General features: G+C 36.7%; 1 non-coding gene across 1 annotated transcript; it reads left to right on the top strand.

The window, feature by feature from the left end:
* The first annotated feature begins 2,376 nt into the window (after positions 1-2,376).
* LOC128054936 (U6 spliceosomal RNA) lies at positions 2,377-2,483 on the top strand. The gene has a single exon (XR_008200077.1). It is a non-coding gene; the product is annotated as a U6 spliceosomal RNA (small nuclear RNA).
* Positions 2,484-11,488: the final 9,005 nt, after the last annotated feature.

The raw sequence follows: 11,488 nt of genomic DNA, 5'->3' as shown, positions 1-11,488 counted from the left end.
TTCTTAAGGAACCTCCATACTGGAGCAATTTACATTCCTACCAACAGTGTAGGAGAGTTCCGTCTTCTCCAAACCCTCCATAGCATTTATTGTTTATAGATTTTTTGATGATGGTCATTCTGATTGGTGTGAGGTGATAGCTCATTGTAGTTTTGATTTGCATTAGTCTAATAATTAGCAAAAAGTTGAGCATCTTTTCATGTGTCTCTTGGCCATTTGTATGTCTTCTCTGGAGAAACGACTATTTGGTTCTTCTGTTCATTTTTTGATGAAGTTGCTTTTTTTTGATTTTGAGTCACACAAACTATACATTTTGGAGACTAATCCCTTGTAGGTTGCATTGTTTGCAAATATTTTCTTCCATTCTGTGGATTGTCTTTTTGTTTTGTCTATGGTTTCCTCTGTTGTGCTAAAGCTTTTGAGTTTAATTAGGTCATATTTGATTATTTTTATTCTTATTTCCATTACTATAGGAGCTGCTGCTGCTGCAAAGTCGGGTCAGTCGTGTCTGACTCTGTGCGACCCCATGGATGGCAGCCCAACAGGCTCCTCTGTCCCTGGGATTCTCCAGGCAAGAATACTGGAGTGGGCTGCCATTTCCTTCTCCAACACATGAAAGTGAAAAATGAAAGTGAACTCACTCTACTAGAGGAGACAGCTCGGTAAAGATATTGCTGAGATTTTGTCAGTGTTTCACCTGTGTTTCCTCCACGAGTTTTATAGTATCTTGCCTTACATTTAGGTCTTTAATCCATTTTGAGTTTATTTTTGTGTATGGTTTTAAAGAATTTTCTAATTTCATTTTTTTACACATAGCTGTCCAGTTTTCCCAGCAGCGTTTATTGAAGAGACCATCTTTCTTCCACTGTATAGTATTACCGCCTTTGTTGTAATTTAATTAACCATAAGTGTGTAGGTTTATTTCTGGGGTTTCTATCCTGTTCCAATGATCTGATTTCTGCTTTTGGGCCAGTACTATAGTGTTTTGATTACTGTAGCTTTCTAGTATAGTCTGGAGTCAGAGAGCCTGACTCCTCCAGTTGACTATTCAGGGCCTTTTGTGTCTCAATACAAAATTTTAGATTTTTTCCTAGTTCTGTGAAAAATGCCATTGGTAATTTGATATTGTGTTGAACATTTAAGTGTTATTCAATTACCTTTTAATCATCACTAGTGCTTTTTGCCTTAAGTCTACTTTGTTTAATATCAATAGCTGAAGAAATCATGTCAATGTATGGCAAAACCAATACAGTATTGTAAAGTAAAAATAAAATAAAGAGCAAAAAAAAAAAGCATGAAAAAGAAAAAGCTAAATGTAGTTTTACTATATAATCCAGTACTTGTGCTTATCTATATCTTGCACAACTGTTACGAGAATGTTAATACACAGAATAACCTGTGTGATAATTAAAAAAAGAGATTTTTTTTTATGCAAGTGTTCGTCTTGTATATCTTCTTCCATTCTTTAACTCTAAACACTCCTGGGTCCTAATGTTTGTACATGTGTCTTGTAAACAGTATTTAGCTGAAATTCTTATTTTATCTAGACTGACAAGCTTCTTCTCTGAACTGGAGAGTTTTAGTCTAATTACAGTTATATGATTTCTGATGTATTTGTTCCTGTTATATTCCCTACTTTTTTTTCCTGCCTTTTAGTTTTCTGTCTCTTTTCATGCTTCCTCTGTATCATTTTTATTTCCATTCTATATCTTCTTTCTACTAGGTTAGTGAATTTAACTTCTGAAGTGTACACATTTACTACTCACCCTTTATGTTTTAATATGGTCACCTAACTTGTCAAAGCCTATAGTTACTCAGTTTCCTTTTCTGCCACACAAATTATACCAAGACCTTAGAGTACTGTAATCACTACCCTCCCTATTTATATTCTGTTTTTGCAGTATATTTTAGTTCTGACACTCAAATGAAATTATTAGCACTGCTGTACATAGTGGTAATTCAGATCAGCATTTCTTAACCTCAGCACCTTTGATTTTGGGCCAGATAAATCTTCGTTGTAAGGAGCTGTCCTGTACATTGTAGGATGTTTAGCAGCATCCCTAGTGGCTCAGTGGTAAGGAATCTGCCTGCTAATGCAGGAGTCTCAAGAGATGCAGGTTCTATCCCTGTGTTGGGAAGATCACCTGGAGAAGGGAATGGCAACTCGTTCCAGTATTGTTGCCTGGAAATCCCATGAACAGAGGAACCTGGCAGGCTTACAGTCCACAGGGTTGCAAAGAGTCAGACATGATTGAGCACACACACATGCGCTCAGTGTCATGCTGGTCTCTATACACTGGATGCTGGTAGCATCATTACCTTCCCTAGTTGTCTCAGACAAAAACGTCTTCAAACATTGTCAAATATTCCCTGCTGGTGCTCGTTTCGGCAGCACATATACTAAAATTGGAACAATACAGAGAAAATTAGCATGGCCTCCGCACGTGGATGACATGCAAATTTGTGAAGCGTTCCATATTTTTTGGCTGATTCATGTTGATATTTGGCAGAAACCAACACAATTCTGTAAAACAATTTTCCATCTATTAAAAAATAAATAAATTTAAAATAAAAAAATGAAAGCAAAAAATCATACACAAAAGCCAGTAGCAAAGTGATTGAATACTGTTCCTCTTATATAAAATTTTTGAAAGCACTACAAATTGTATTTCATTCATTGATGCACATATATATGTGGAAATATAAAATAAGAACTGATAGAACAAATATCAAATCCATAATAATGAAGAGTGGAGTGGGAATGGTGGACAATGAAAAATTTTTCTGTTTTTTGGCAATGGAGATTTAAAATGTACTTATAATTGTTCTTTTATTAAAATTAATGAAGCAAATAAAAAAATATCCCCTAGCAGTGGGCAGGATTGCTCTTGGTTAAGAACCATTGATTTAGAAACAGCCACCTATTTAACAATATCTTTTCTCAACATTCTATCATGTCTCACACCTTTCACCATTTTCTTTCTGCTTGTAATGATAATTTAGAATTTTCTTTAGTGAAATTCGAACGGCAAAAGGTAACAAATCTGGTTTTGTTTTTGGTAAATCTGAGAAAAGCCTTTTTTTGTTGTTGTTATAAAAAGATAATTTATTGGGTATAGAATTCTAGATGAGAGTAATTTTAGCACACTGGATAAATCATTTCACTGTTCGGTGATTTTGCAGCTATTGAGAAGAAAGAGCTATTGGTTTAATTGTTATTCACTTTTAAATATGTTTTTTTCACTCTGGCTTATTTGAAGAAATTTTTTGGTCTTTTCTACTGATTATTGTTATTATGTGTATAGGAGCATATTTCTTTTTATTTTTCTTGTTTGTGATTTGTTGGGCCTTTTGAGCCCTAGAATTGGTAACATTCAACAGTTTTTGGAAATTCTCAGCTATTGTTTCTTTAAAAGTTGTTTCTTCCCCATTCTATGTTATCTTTCTGGAAGTTAAATGCATATTAGATTTTTTTCATGTTATCCTCCATTTTCTTCTGAATTTTCTTTTACATTTTCCTTCTCTAGGCTCTCATTTTCATATTTCTTTATATTTAAAGAATATAAATGTCTCCTATGTCTCCTGCATTGCAGGTGGATTTTTTACCACGAGCCACTGGGAAACTCATTTTTCATACCACATAAGTAGTAAAATTGGTCTGGAAACCCAGGTGAGGGAGTCCTTATGGTTATGATTTCTTATGGGTGATTTTTCTGTCTTCATCTAGTATCTAGTTTCCTTGATATCTCTTCTACACTATGGGTTTCTTTCTAATAGACTGTAATCCTTTGGAGTCTCGCACTTTCCATACCAATGCCCCCTAGGCTTTATGTATGTGTTTTCTTCTTTTCTTAAGAACTGTGAAGGGCCTGAGATGTTTATCCTGCTTTTAGCCAACTTTCAAGCAATCAAGTTTCAATCTTGTACCAAGATTCTGGTACAAGACTTGAGACTCTCAGATTAAAGACAGAAAAAATGTAATAGCAATAGGAGTAACCAGAATATCAGCATTTTGCATAGGTTCCCTAAGCCTCCATTTTCACAGGATGGCTTGAAGAGGTATCAGATGACATATAAACTGCAGTGGATTGTATTATTAGACAAGAACCCGGAGGTTAGGGAGTCCAGTTCTTTTATAACAGGCATTTAATCATGCTTGTTCTTTTGCTCTGCAGGGAGACCCTATCTCTATCTTTCAAGGATGCTCGGTAAACAAACATTCTTGAAAAGATAGTTTAGAAAAAAGAACAGCTAGTGCCTTCCTCACAACACATGTAGAAACAAGAGAGACCTGTGGGGAATTATCTCCCCCAAAGTCTTCAGAATGGAAGGTCAGATTTTAGCAGCTATCCTTAGAATAAAAGCTATTAGTGCTAGCTAACCTCAGAAAATTCCTATTTTATTTTAACCTTTGCAGCTTCTTTACTTTTTTCCCTGGTAAAATGTATACTATATTTTATTCACCATTTTTTAAAACAAACAAACAAAATTCTCAGACTTCTAGTATGTGATATTGTTGGAAATTAAAGTTTCAAAGTTAATTTATAGAACTTAACATAAGCCAACTACTTATAATAAGCTTGTTTCTTACTGTAATTCTTTAATTGGTCTCCAATATCTGAACTATAAGCAGTTTCTTCATATTTAATTTTCTACTTTGGTATCACAGCATATAGCTTTCCATTTTAAAAATAATTTAATATGCAAAGAAAGATTCATTTTTTATGTTTTATATAAAAATAATTCTCCGCATAAGCATTTGTAATCTCTTTCTTGAAGAGGAATAGCTGTGCAGATCCTGGTTAAGAGAGAATGGTTCTTATTCTTTCACCTTTTTATGTCTTCATTTTTCCCTTATGTTTTTACAAATAACAATATAAGATGCCTTTACTGCAGTAGTTCTCAGAGTCTTTAATTTGCAAATAGGCCTTGCCTTTATCCAAAAAAGGGGGCATTCTACAAGTATTTCCCAAATTAAATTGACCATGGAACCTCTTTTCCCAGGAATACCTATTGGTACCTTGGGAATTAGTCTGTTTTATGGATCCCAGCTTCAGAATATGTACATTAGACCTTACTGCTTATAAAGATGAGACAAATTCAAGGTCTAGTCTTTCTTTAGTGTGTCATTGAGTTACCAGAAGTGCTTTGAACCCAGCAGGATATAAAGGGAGGGGTTGTGCATGTGGTTTTTACCTTAGTGTCTGTCTTAAAGTTCATGGATATTCCTACAGCTTTAAGTTGTTGGGTACATCCTCCTCCCACCACACCCTGTGGGGACAGTTGGAATGTTTGCAAAAGAGAAATCAACAAAGTATAATTTCCACATGGTGAGAGTAAAGCTATAACATGGCCTCGTCTTTTGTTTCCAAAGTGCAGTGCAAATAGCACACAGTGTAGAGAATGTTAGTTACAGGAATCACAGCCTCCAGAGGCATTCATTGATCAAGAGTCAGTTACAGAGAATTTATTATCACCCTACTAATGATAGAGCATTTTTTTGATGGGTCATCCTCAGAAATAACACTGTTGTATGAAATACATCTTTTGTGTACTGAAAGTTGTTGTAATGAGACTGCTTTAATTAATATTTTTTAATATATAAAAATGAGGCTGATTCCTACTTCTTTTTCAATAGGAATGCTTTATTTGGCAGACTTTACATATAAAAAAAGAATATATAAATAAAGCAGCTGATTTGACCTGGCAAACGTCGATTCCAATTCAGCGTACTTTCCCTATTTATAAAGTGCAGTAAAAATGTTGGCCTTTAGAAACTGATATTCCCTGGGTGAGCAAGTGTGGTAAGGCTTTTTTTTTTTCTGTTGTTGTTATTATTATCACTCTTTTAAAAAATGTAAGAGAAAAATCTCCAAATAAAATCTAATATAATGTTTTGATGCTTATAAAAAAGGGAAAAAATGATTTTTAAATGACTTGTTAAAGACTGTGACCCCAAATGGTGACTGCAGGCCTGGTGCAGGCTAGTATATGTGCTACTATAATCTTGCTTGAGGCTCATAAATCTTGCATTATTTGGAGTAAGTGTAGACACTCCAAAATGAATTTCGAGGCAAATGTGCATGTGTTTCTGGGCACAGGCCGGGTGGAGGGAATGCTGTGATCATGTCTCAAAAAATTCTAATCATCTGGCCTTATAATGAATGGATTAGTTCCTCCATTCTGCCAATAGAACATGAGCATAAGAAAACTTTGAAGTGCGGGAGGCAATGGCAAAGAAAACAGTAAACTGTTCATGTGAGACTGGCCTGATGCTTGGTGATTAAGAGATGAAGACCCCACGGGTCAGCTCCCCATAGGTACAAACAGATGTTTGCACTGTTTCACAGCTGCTAAATATGATATAAATCCAAAGAATTTTTCATGTTTTTATAAAGGAAAAAAATACCCAGACAGCAAATTTTTGGTCATTCAGATACTCTTACCAAATGACATCTGGTTTCTGTACTGCTTATTTAAGCAATCCTTAAAAAAAATGTTTGCCAAGGGGAGTAACTCTAAACTTTCAGTCCTTCACCATACATAACAGTACAGTTTAAATTACAGTGTGGCATGCAGAGTTTATTCTGAGCAATGCTGTTCTTTATTTCTTAACTAGCAAGTTTTATTTTCAAGAAAATGGGTTAGATATTATGTAATTAGTTAAGGGAAATCTATGATGGAGTTACATTTAAAATATCTAGGATTCTTCTCCTAATGATGGCAAAGAAAATGAATTAATTGCTTCCATATGTTAAGCATGGTGGTGAGCAAGGTTAAACTATACAATTCCCTAAAATAAAATGCCAGCAATGTAGCAAGAGAATATTTTGACTTGCATCAAGGTGAGAGAACATGAAAGGCAGAAAGGAAGCAGTGACAGGTTGAAGGTCAAGATGGAAATGAATCTTAATAAATGACTTGCCTAAATCTTCAGCGAAGAACCAGATTTTTTGCCAGCCTTCTATCTGTTACACCTTTGAGTTTACATACAGAAGTTGGTTTATTATTATGCCCAACATGTTTGTATTGATTGTCACCCTCCAAGATGTCTATTTTGAAGGATCTAATACCCAAGTTTACAGGTTTGCTTTCTGAATATTTTCTACCTCAACCTTTGTGTCTGACATTGATCTACAGTTTCATTAGAGCTTTCATTCAGTGAATCTCCCAGAGCTTAGCACTGAAACAGAAAATGTGATAATTCCAGAACAAATTTGGCAATTAGCAGCGTTCCTCCTTTCAGGTTTTACATCATTATTTGGCCTGATACTGTAATTCCAGTCTGATATTAATAAAGAGTAAGCAGTCTGACAAGTCCAACTTTGTTGGAGAGTTCTTACCCAAAGATTTGCTAGGTCTGTAGAGTATTCAAAACCAATCCAGTGGGAGTTGCTCAGAGTGAAGATAATGTACTGCATGGCCTTTTCTTTTTAAAAGATCAGTTTGTTTTTTGAGTACTAGGTTCTTGCCATTATGTGATATAGGGTCTATCAGAACTGAATTTATAGAAGGGTGAAATTTTTTTCTGTTGTGTTTTACTTTGCAAAGTTTGGTTATGAGTTAATCTTAGGTTTCAACATCAAGTCTAATTCACTGGTTCATTTGCTTTTTTTTTTTTAGGAATGTTGCCTTGCCCCAGATCCCATGATGAGGTTTATCCTATCTTTAGCATACCTCATTTTCGTGTTTACTAAATTTGGGAAACATCTCATGTCAAACTTTCTCATATACACCATCTGTGAGTGAAAGTCCCAGGTGGGGGCTTATAAAGAGGCTTCATGAAATCATGGCTGAGGAGTCCCATATTCAAGATGACACTGAACTGTGTACAGCTAAAGCCCCCACCTCCACGCCCCCAGTGCCAAGTTCTCCTTATCACTAACAGCTTCCTATTGATGTCAGTGAGACTAAATATGCAAAGGAAACATGAAGCTCTTCATTCCCTGAGAACCAGGATATTTAGATTGTGCAAATCCCTGAACCCTAAAATGGATTTAATCTGCCGAATTCACATCATAAATATCATGTTGCAAGGACACACATGTGCTGGAACAGATAGGAGATTTCATTTTAACTTCTAAATTTGCAAAATTATGCCTGTGGGCCATCAATTTTTCTTGGACACTCAGGGACTTCATGGCAAGAGGAATTCTTGAGGGACTCCATGCCAAGAGGAATTCTTACAGTGAGTAAGACCATGCCTTTTATTGAGAAGAGAGCTGTTTCCTCTGTTATCAAAGATACCATATTTCATCTTCTAGAACCCTCTTAGCAGTTCTTCCTGCCTGTTTTCCCCAGACTATTCTGAAGAACGGCTAGGCGATCTTTTGCAAGGTCTATTTCTATTCTTTATCTTTTCTCTCTCCTGTCTCTCTCCTCTCTCCTCCCCTCCCCACTCCCTCCCTTCTTCCTGACTTCCCTCCCTACTTCCCTCCTTTTCTTCCTTCCTCCCTTTGTTCCTTCCTCCCTTCTTCTCTCTCCTGCTCTCTTCCCAATAACCTTTAATATATAGTGATTCCCTATTGAATCCCATCTAAATATGGAAGAATAACTGAGGCTAGTTTTTTAATTAAAGTTTTTATTTTGAAATAATTTTAGTCACAAGTAGTTATAAATAATAATGCAGAGAAAGCCCCTGTACACTTCTCAGATAGAGACATCTTGCAAAACAATTGTAGTACACTATCATAACCAGGATTAGACATTAATACAGTCAAGATACAGAATATTTCTATCATTATGAAAATCCCTCATTTTGCCTTTTATACCTGTAATCCACTATCCTTCCACCTCAGCTTCCTCCTTAACTACTGGCAACCATGAATTGATTTCTACAGTTTTGTTTTTTTTTTCCTTTCCTGTTGCTGATCTCTTAATTTCAAATGCATTTCAAATATCCTGCACTTGTACTCTTGTCCTCTTATGATTACTAGTTTTGATACGATATTTGTGTGTGGATGATTTTCTCCCTTTACTGTATGTTTGCCTTTACTGGTGAGTTTTTCCATTTGTGATTTTTCTTGTTTCTAATTGTGGCCTTTTCTACTTAGAAAAGTTCATTTAACTTGTTTGATGGTTTAGTCACTATATTGTGTCTGACTCTTGAGACCCCATGGACTGTAGCCCGCCAGGCTCCTCTGTCCGTGAGATTTCCCAGGCAAGAATACTGGAGTGTGTTGCCATTTCCTTCTCCAGGGGATCTTCCCAACCCAGGGATTCTCCTGCATTGCAGGTGGATTCTTTACCAACTGAGTCACCAGGGAAGTTTGTTCGGTGGTGCAGAATTCTCTTAGCTTTTGCTTGTCTGTAAAGCTTTTGATTTCTCTGTCAAATCTGAACAGTAGTCTTGCTGGGTAGAATATTCTTGGTTATAGGTTTTCCCCTTTCATCACATTAAAGATCTTGTGCCAAATATCAGAGTTTCTGCCCCAAAAATTAGCTGATAGTCTTTGGGGATTCCCTTATATGCTATTTGTTGTTTCTCCCTTGTTGCTTTTAGTATTTTTTCTCTGTTTTTAAGTTTTGTCAGTTTGATTACTATGTGTTTTGGCGTGTTCCTCCTTGAGTTTATTCTGTATGGGACTCTCTGTGCTTCCTGGATGAGTGATTCCTTTTTTTTCCATGGTAGAGAAGTTTTCAGGTATTATCTATTTAGATAATTTCTCTGGCCTTTTCTCTCCCCCTTCTTTCATGACCCCTATAATGTGAATGTTGGTGTGTTTGATGTTGTCCCAGAGGTCTCTTAAATGGTCTTCATTCTTTTCATTCTTTATTCTGGTCTGTGGCAGTGGTTTCCACCACTCTGTCTTCCAGCCCACCAGTTTATTCTTTTGCCTCATTTATTCTGCTGTTGATCCTTCTAGTGTATTTTTCATTTCAACTATTGTATTATTCAACTCTATTTGGTGGTTCTTTATGTTTTCTAACTCTTGGCTAAAACTTCTTATAACTTCTTGCTGTGTGCATTCATTCTTTTCCCAAGCTCTTGAATCCTTTTTATCATCATTACTCAACTATTTCTCAGGTTGATTGACTATCTCCATTTCACTTCTGAGATTTTATTTTGTGCCTTCATCTGGGACATATTCCTCTGCTGTCTCAAATTGTTTAAATTTCTATTTGTATTTTTATACATGTAGTAAGTTAGTTATGTTTCTCGACCTTGGAGAAGTGACCCTCTGTGGGGGATGTCCTGTGTGTCCCAGCAGTGCACTCCCCTCTCATCACCTAATGGCCAGGGACAAGCTGGTCCCAGGATAGTTTCTGACCTGTGTTTGGAGACTCACTTCTGCAGCCTACAGAACTGTAGTTTCCTTGCTTCTGGTGTCTGCCCTCTGGTGGGTGAGGCTGGTCTAGAGGTTTGTGCAGGCTTCCTGGCAGGAGGGCCTGATCCATAAGCTTCTGTAGGAATGGCCAACGTCCAGAACACTGATAATACCAAATGCTGGTGAGGATGAGGAGCAATAGGAACTTTCAGTCATTGCTCCAGCTAAGCAGCCCAGAAGGCCCCACCTGGATCTTCAGGGGACCTTATACACCAGGAAATATGAGGAACGTGTGTCAGGCAGAGGTGCCTGTGTTTTGCTTTGCATCCAGAGATGGAATGCAGTGAAGATCTGGCCCTGGAGACACTGGAAGGTGATGGACTGATCGGGATGCTCCTTGCCCATTGCTGTGCTGTCCTAGGCTACTAATTTTGTCCTTTTGAAACTGTTATGTAAATAAACACACAGTACATAATTTTGGGGGATTAGGTTTTTTTTTCCCACTTAGCATAATTTTCTGGACATTGAGTCAAGTTATTTTGATGTTCTTTTTTATTGGTGAGTAGTATTCTTTGGTGGGTTTCCTTGGTGGCTCAGTGATCAAGAATCTGCCTGCCAATGCTGGGAATGTGGGTTCAATCCCTGGTTTGGGAAGATCCCCTGGAGAAGGGAATGGCAACCCACTCCAGTATCTTGCCTGGAAAGTTTCATGGACAGAGGAGCCTGGCGGGCTACAGTCCATGGGGTCACAAAAGAATTAAACACTTAGCGACTTAGCGACTAAACAACAATATTCCATGGTATAGGTATACCATAGTTTGTCTAGTCATTCACCAGGTGAAAGACATCTGGGTTGTTTCCAGTTTTTTGTGACTAAGCTGCTATGAACATTTGTGTACAGGTGTGTGTGTGAGCATAGTTTTTGTTTTTCAGGAATAAATACTCAGGAGTATAACTTCCAGGTCATATGGTAGTTGCATGTTTAGCTTTATAAGAAACTGCAAGACTGTTTTCCAAAGTGGCTGTACCATTGTCCTTTCCTGTCAACAGTAACATTGAGTTATACAGCCTGTCTGTGTTGGGTGTTGTCATTATTTCTTATATTAGCTATTCTGATATATGTGTAGTGATATCTCATTGTGGTTTTAGTGTGTATTTCTATAATGGCTAATGAAGTTGAATATCTTTTTATTTTCTCATTTGCCATCTGTATATTCTCT

This window comes from Budorcas taxicolor, chromosome 10 (genome assembly GCF_023091745.1).
Source record: "Budorcas taxicolor isolate Tak-1 chromosome 10, Takin1.1, whole genome shotgun sequence".
In the NCBI taxonomy this organism is placed as follows: Eukaryota; Metazoa; Chordata; class Mammalia; order Artiodactyla; family Bovidae; genus Budorcas; species Budorcas taxicolor.
The sequence above is the reverse complement of the archived record's forward strand: the minus strand, read 5'-3'. Positions and strand labels throughout refer to the sequence as shown.